Raw genomic sequence first — 7,625 nt, 5'->3', positions numbered from 1 at the left:
TTTTAAAAGGATGCATGGTTCAAACGTTATTAGCAGTTAAAAAATAGGGGCCATTCTGTAAATATGCAATGCTCTGAGAAAATTAATAATTCGCTGCCAACTGAAAAAAAACGAACGGGCCGAAACTGGCAGGCTGGCCCAACCTGAAAAAAAATAAGGGCGCACGGGGGAGGCCTCACCCATGGGCTTCGGCCCGTTTGTGGACAGGCTTGTGGATCCGGCGGCCCATGGCGATGGCGACGTAGAGGCGGCGCTGGGCCTTGCAGGAGGAGCTCGGTCATTGGGCGGCCCGGTTCGATGCAGAGAAGGCGGTCAACGCTCGGGACGAGCGAGTCACTGCTCCTCGTTTTTGAAGAAGAAAGGCTGCGACAGGTAAAACAGCGGCGATGCAGGGACTTGGCGGCGCCGGCGGCAGGGAAGCATGGACCCAGCCGGATCCAGGCGATGCAGAGGGTTGGGGAGGAGCATCGACAGCTCGGCGTCCTCCAGGCGCGGGCAAGGAGGAGCTCCGGCGGCGGGCATCGTAGGAGGAGCTCGGGCCTCAGGTGCGGGAGGCGCGAACAGGATGCAGGGGAGTCTCGGGCAGGGACGGGCCAACGCAGGCTGCTCCGGCCGGGATCCTCCGGATCGAACGTAGCAGGGGACAGAGGGACCCTGGGGCAGCTCGATTTGGCCAGTGGCGGAGCTGAAGGCGCCGGGAACGATGGCGACAGAAGCTTGGCGCGGGCGAGGGACTCCGGCGACGAGGCAAGGCGGCGGCCACGGGCTTGGACGCACGAGGCTGGAGATGGCGGGGCACGATGCTGGTGACCTACTGGTGGGTCTCCGGCGAGGAAACTGCCGGTGGTGACGCGAGGTGGTTGAGACGGCTGGCGTTGGGGGAGAACTCGAGGCCATCCATGGAGTCGGGTGCTCTCCTGTTCGTACCTGGTACAGAGACGGAGAGGGAGTTGAGAGAGAGGAGGAGAAGGAAACGGGAAGGAGGAAGGGGAGCAGAAGAGGTCGGTCCTGGTCGCAGGTGATGGAGCTTCGCTTACCGGCCGGTGCTCGGGCTGTTGGGCCCCCAGGCGTTCATTGCTGCAGGAGGTGGACAAGGGGATCAGGGGAGGCGCTGGTTGGTGCAGACTAGGGAGAGATCGAGAGGTGGAGGGCTACGGTTTGGGTGTATCGAGAGAAGATCCCGATAGAGAAGGGATCTGGTGGCGATGGGACAAACTCCCGAACAACAACGAAGAGCGGGTGGCGGCGGCTTCGGGATTGGGGAGGAGTGGATGGGACAGCCTAGGGTTAGGGGTTGATCTGTTTTGGTAGGTGGTTGATTTATATATATGAAAATAGGATTGAGGTTGGACCCTCCGATCGAAATCGGGTGGTCAAGAAAAATAGGCGAGGGTGTCCAATTAACAAAACAGAGATGTTTTATTGATGTTTGGGGATGATCCGGACACAACGGTAGCGACAGCCCGGGTCGGGTCCGGGACAATTTCGGACGCGCACGTGAGGGGTTCGATGCACTGTGCAGAGAGGGTTTCGGACCGTGCGGTCGCATCGGACAACTCCGGAAGCGAAGAGGGGAAGGAGGATGGACTAGGTGGGCTGTGGCGAGACTGCGAGGGGGAGAAGAGAGAGAGAGGGCCCGACATCTGTTTCCAGAGACCGAAAACGTCCGATGTTAGACCAACTATAATGTCGCTATAGTTTAACGGTTGGGCTATCAAACGAACTCCGAATGCGATGAAACTTGACAGGCGGTCTATCTACACTATAATAAGACCACAGGTCAACTCTCATTCCATTCCGAGAACATTTTCCGGCCACTTATAAAATAATATTTTGGACATGCCGCAGGCGCGTGCAAGTGTGTCTGGGCTCAGAATGGACAACAGAGGGAACTGGGGGAACCCGGACGGAAGCAGGTTTTGAAAACATGATGATGCGATGCACATGATGACATGATGAAATGCAACACGCAAGCAAATGACCTGGCAACAGCGGCGAATAACTGGAAGACACCTGGCACATCGGTCTCGGGGTGTTACAACACTCCACCACTACGAGAGGATCTTGTCCCGAGATCTAGAATGGCACCGGAGGGACAACGGAAGAGAAAAAGAAGAGGTAAAACTAAGTTGTTTCTTTGACAAACGAGTGAGACCAAAGAACCTTGAAAAGGTTAAGCCATTTCGAGAAAAGAATACAACGGAGATGAACAAAGTTGAAAACACCCCGTTAGGAAAGAGGAACAAGGAAGAACAAATTTGGACAGCACTCCGGTTGAAACGGAAGTCAAAAACTTGATAAAATGAAAAGAACTTGAGCAAAAGGACACAACACTCCGGTTAGATGGATAAGCACAGGAGAAAAACATGATCTTAGATGAAACGAGATGATGGTTGAAGAAAACAACATCGCAATGCCTCCGAAACAAAAGTAAGAATGGAATGGGATGAACGAAGGAAAACAAGATCTCGAGGTAGCATGCTTACAACAAAAGCTAGAATGGAGTTGTTGGAAAACCAACAACGATGGAATAAGCTTGATATGGTCTTGTGGAGTAAATCCCAAATTAAGAGATGACAACCTGCCACTCACGGGGAAGAATTAGATTGGAATAAACAAGCAGACGAGAAACTTATTTCACCGAAAGGATAAAAGAAGATATTGGATCATTTATGAGCACCATAAATAGCAACAATCCTTAGGGAAGGGTTTAGGTGAAATATAACCCAAGATAACTCCAATGAAGAGATTGATGGGTTACCAAGGAACTCATGAACGAATTGAAAATGATGGGTTTAAAATATGTCATTCCGGACAACTTGTGAATCATGAAACATGAACTCAAATTATCAAGAATGACATAATACCACCTCCAATGATACGAAAGAAAGGATGCACTCCGGATTGCGAGAAGAAGAAAACTTGAGCTCCTTTGAAAAGAATCTCAATGAACACTTGGAGAAGGAATTATTTCTTTGATGAACCATCATGTATAACCTTCCTGAAGAACTCCGGTAAACAAAAGAATGATCAAATGGAAGGAAAGAAAAGTTGGAAACACAAGGTGAATCCTTGCAATGATTTAGATGAATCTCCATGGTGATATAATTGAAAGAGGTTGGAACTCTGGTAAAAGAAAGATGAATAATTGAGATCAAGAATTTTGATGAACCTCCGGAATAAGGAATTAATCACTTGGATGAAACAAAATAAGAACTATGTTATGTGTATCCTTCATTAATTAAATTGATGACAAGCAACGGATTTGGCATACTACTTATTCTCGTCGAAAGGATTAAGATAGATATAGCGCAAACTTGGGAAGGTCTTCAATGCACCACCGATAGGATTTGAAAAGCACGAACGCATAGATATGATACCTGAAGTGATATGATACACGAAGGAAGAAAACTCTTGAACGAACCACCGTAAGAATTGAAAATGAACGAAGTAAAGATAAAGAAACACCGGGAAGAATTGTGAAATGAAGGAAGATGCTTGACAGGATTTAGATACATGAGAACGAAGAGATCACGAGCCGATTAAGGATCACTTGAACAAAGCACCGGTAAAATTGGAGAATGATAGCTGAAAGCTGAGAATGAATAAATCTTAGATGATGGGCTCCGGATGAACAAACTGAAAAGGCTCCTGAATTACTCCGGATGGTTGAAAAGAATATCTCACAATCACAAATAATTATGAGAGGATGGCAACAAGATAGAATCGCGAATCTTGAAGAGAATGGAGCAAGATTGAGAGAAAAAATCTTCTTCGGTCTACAAATCCCCGAGAATGATGACGGGAAACACCACCAAGAATTATTGAGTACTCCGGAATTAAAATTGGAAAGGTTGAACCAACGATGAAAATAATTTGAAAGATCTTGGAGAAATACATTTGACTGATGATAATTCATCCTTACGTCAAACTTCGAAAGGAATTTGAGAATACCTCCGGGAAAATAAGAAGAGTCAGGTAAGATCATGGGAATAGACCTGTGGGTTAGGGCCCACTCAAAAGAAACACCGTAGAACGATTTCTTGGAAGAGAGATTTGCACCGGCTAAATAAAATGACTTGAATGAGATAGCAACCTCGAAATAGATTGAACTGATCTTGAATGAAAAAAAATGAGCCTTCTGAAATATCTTGAGCACTCCGGGACAATAGAATAGCGAGAGGTGAATGATTAAGAATTGCACCGGCATGAGAAAACATTGAAATACGGAAAAGAATATGATCAACACCGAAAGCTTGAATTGGTTCCACCGGAGAAGAAAAAGAATGAATAATGGTGAACTAGAAACTTTGTTACAATCTTCATGAGCATCACCGGGTAAGAACATGAAGGAAGAAGAATGGAGAGACTTCCATAATAAAATGGATACTTGATAAAGAAATCCGAGTTCTTGAAGAAAAAAGGGTGGGTGGGTGGGAAAACAAAGACAACTTGGGAAGGAAGAAAACGACACCGTTGAGGTAGCTGAGATTGGATCTTGCGGATGTTGAAATGTTCAGATCCACTTGAAGAGAAACACACCGGTGAAAAGGATTGACATGACAGACTCGATGATCGAGAAGGATTAGTGATTCACATCGGAGTATGAGAACACCGCTTAGAAAGGGTATGGAATCAACACTTGACATTGAAGCAAGTCGAATACCACAACTCAAAACAAAACAAAGGATTGGCTTGTAGAATAAGCCAGAACAGATATATGACAGAGATTTCATCCGAAGTTTTCGTGGTGGGGCCTACACGGGCTCGACCGTACAGCACCATCATGTACAAGGCAGTGCACATGACATACGAAGCGTCCCCGAGTCGGCATAGCCAAGGACTCTTTAAGACACAACGAGACCACTGTAAAACCGACCGTGAATAGGCGGACCACTAGACGTTGAGCCCCAATTTCATATCATACATCTGTCGGAAAGATATCCTAAGAGCTACTTGAATTCCCACCTATGAAACTCCCGAACCTTTCCGGTTATGCAATCAGGTGTTGGGGATAAAGGGGAAGCATAATATCTCACCCAAATCTAGCAAATCCTACATCCAGCTGTATCCATCCTTCAACACATAACCAAGAAACCTTCGGAAATCATCTACATCAACCTTCGAAAAGCATCCGTTATACAAGTTATGGCGATACTCCCGAACTCCCGCCCCAGTACTGGGTGGCGTCGAGGTTATCTCACCAACGAACTACATAAAAGAGATTTTCGATGTCAGCGTACTAAACTCAGGTATTCCAGAACTGCAACGATAAAATTATGACGACAACACCTCGGAGCTCAACTCCCCGGGACACTGCCACAAAACCCCTGACAGGAGGCACCAAGACAATGTTCGCGTCACAAAACCATCGGAACGATTCCAAAATACCCGCGTGATCCTAAAATTTTTTTTAGTGAAATTTGAGAAGAGAAGAGTCAAAACTCTACGTCAGGATGCCTTACCAGAGCGATGAAGGGACTGGGAAGTAAAAATAATTCCTAAACTCTCCGATATATAATTCCTAAATGACTCAAAACATTTTTCTAGACACAACTCGGCCACTAAAAATGATCAAGGAATGGGGCTCCTAAGGTCGGGGAAGGCTCTGATTACCAACTTGTAACGCCCTCGATGCGGCTATATCTCCCACGTGTCGAAGCACGACTTAGAGGCATAACCGCATTGAAAGCAATGTCGCAAGTGAGGTAATCTTCGCAAACAACCCATGTAATACAATAAGGGAAAAGAAAAACATAGATGGCTTACAATCTCCACTTCACACAATTACATGAATAAAGCATTACATCATCCAAATACAATCAAGGCCCAACTACGGAGCCAAAATAAAAGAAGAACCCCAAATGCGACAAAGGTTGCCGATCGACCCCAACTGGGCTCCACTACTGATCAACTAGAACGAAACAACATAAAGGACAAGATATTCATAGAGCTCCTCCTTGAGCTTGGTTGCGTCATCTGCACGGACTCATCGGCACGTGCAAGCTGGTTTAGGAAGTATCTGTGAGCCACAGGGACTCAGCAATCTCGCACCCTCGTGATCAAGACTATTTAAGCTTATGGGTAAGGTAAAGGTATGAGGTGGAGCTGCAGCAAGCGTCTAGCATATATGGTGGCTAACATACGCAAATGAGAGCGAGAAGAGAAGGCAAAGCACGTTCGAGAAAGTATGATCAAGAAGTGATCCTAAACAACCTACGTCAAGCATAACTCCAACAACCGTGTTCACTTCCCGGACTCCGCCGGAAAGAGACCATCACGGTGACACACGCTGTTGATTCATTTTAATTAAGGTCAAGTTCAGGTTATCTACAATGAGACATTAACAAATTCCCATCTGCCCATAACCGCAGGCACGGCTTTCGAAAGTTGAAATCCCTGCAGGGGTGTCCCAACTTAGTCCATCACAAGCTCTCACGGTCAACGAAGGAATAGACCTCCTCCCGAGACATTCCGATCAGACTCGGTATCCTGGTACAACAAGACATTTCGACAGGGTAAAACTAAACCATCAACACCGCCCGAATGTGCCGACAAATCCCGATAGGACCTGCACATATCTCTTTCTCAGGGCACACTCAGATGAGCGCTCCATACAACTAAAACCAAACCTCAAGTTTCCCCAAGGGGGCGCTGCACAGGACTCTAGTTTGGACCAACAATCGGAGGAGCACTGGCCCGGGGGGGTAAAATAATGATGACCCTCAGGAGCGCGACTCCCAAGAGAAAAGAAAAGGCTAGGTGGCGAATGGTAAAACCAATGTTGGGCATTGCTGGAAGAGCTTTACTTAAGGAGAACTGTCAAGGGGTTCCCATTATTACCCAACCGCGTAAGGAACGCAAAATCTGGGAACATAACACCGATATGACGGAAACTAGGGCGGCAAGAGTGGAACAAAACACCAGGCATAAGGCCGAGCCTTCCACTCTTTACCAAGTATATAGATGCATTAATTAAATAAGATATATTGTGATATCCCAACAAGTAAGCATAATCCAACAAGGAACAACATCTCCATGTTCCAACAAGGAACAAACTTCAATCTTCACCTGCAACTAACAACGCTATAAGAGGGGCTGAGCAAAGCGGTAACATAGCCAAACAACAGTTTCCTAGGACAAGGTGGGTTAGAGGCTTGGTTCAACAATATGGGAGGCATGATAAGCAAGTGGTAGGTATCACAGCATAGGCATAGCAAAAGAGCGAGCATCTATCCAAGCAAAGATAGTAGTGATTCCGAGGGTATGGTCATCTTGCCTGAAATCACGCAAGGAAGAAGAATGAGTCCATGAAGAAGACAAACGGATGTAGTCGAACGAATCCTCACAACACGACGTTATCGGAACCAACCCGAAGAAGCAACACCGGAAAGAAGCAAACAACAAAGTTAACAACCACCACATAGACATGGCATGATGCACAACCAAGTATGATGCATGTCCGGTTTAATGATAAATGACAGGGCAAAAAAACACAAGCAATACTACAAATTAAGTGGAGCTCAATATGCAACTCCGTTGCATATTGACGAAACACCACGTGACTTATTTAGTTCGATCTCGTTTATGTACCCAACAAGATTAAATGTTGTTAGCATGGCAAG

Source organism: Triticum urartu, chromosome 3 (genome assembly GCF_003073215.2).
Source record: "Triticum urartu cultivar G1812 chromosome 3, Tu2.1, whole genome shotgun sequence".
Lineage (NCBI taxonomy): Eukaryota > Viridiplantae > Streptophyta > Magnoliopsida > Poales > Poaceae > Triticum > Triticum urartu.
This window is presented reverse-complemented; position numbering follows the sequence as displayed.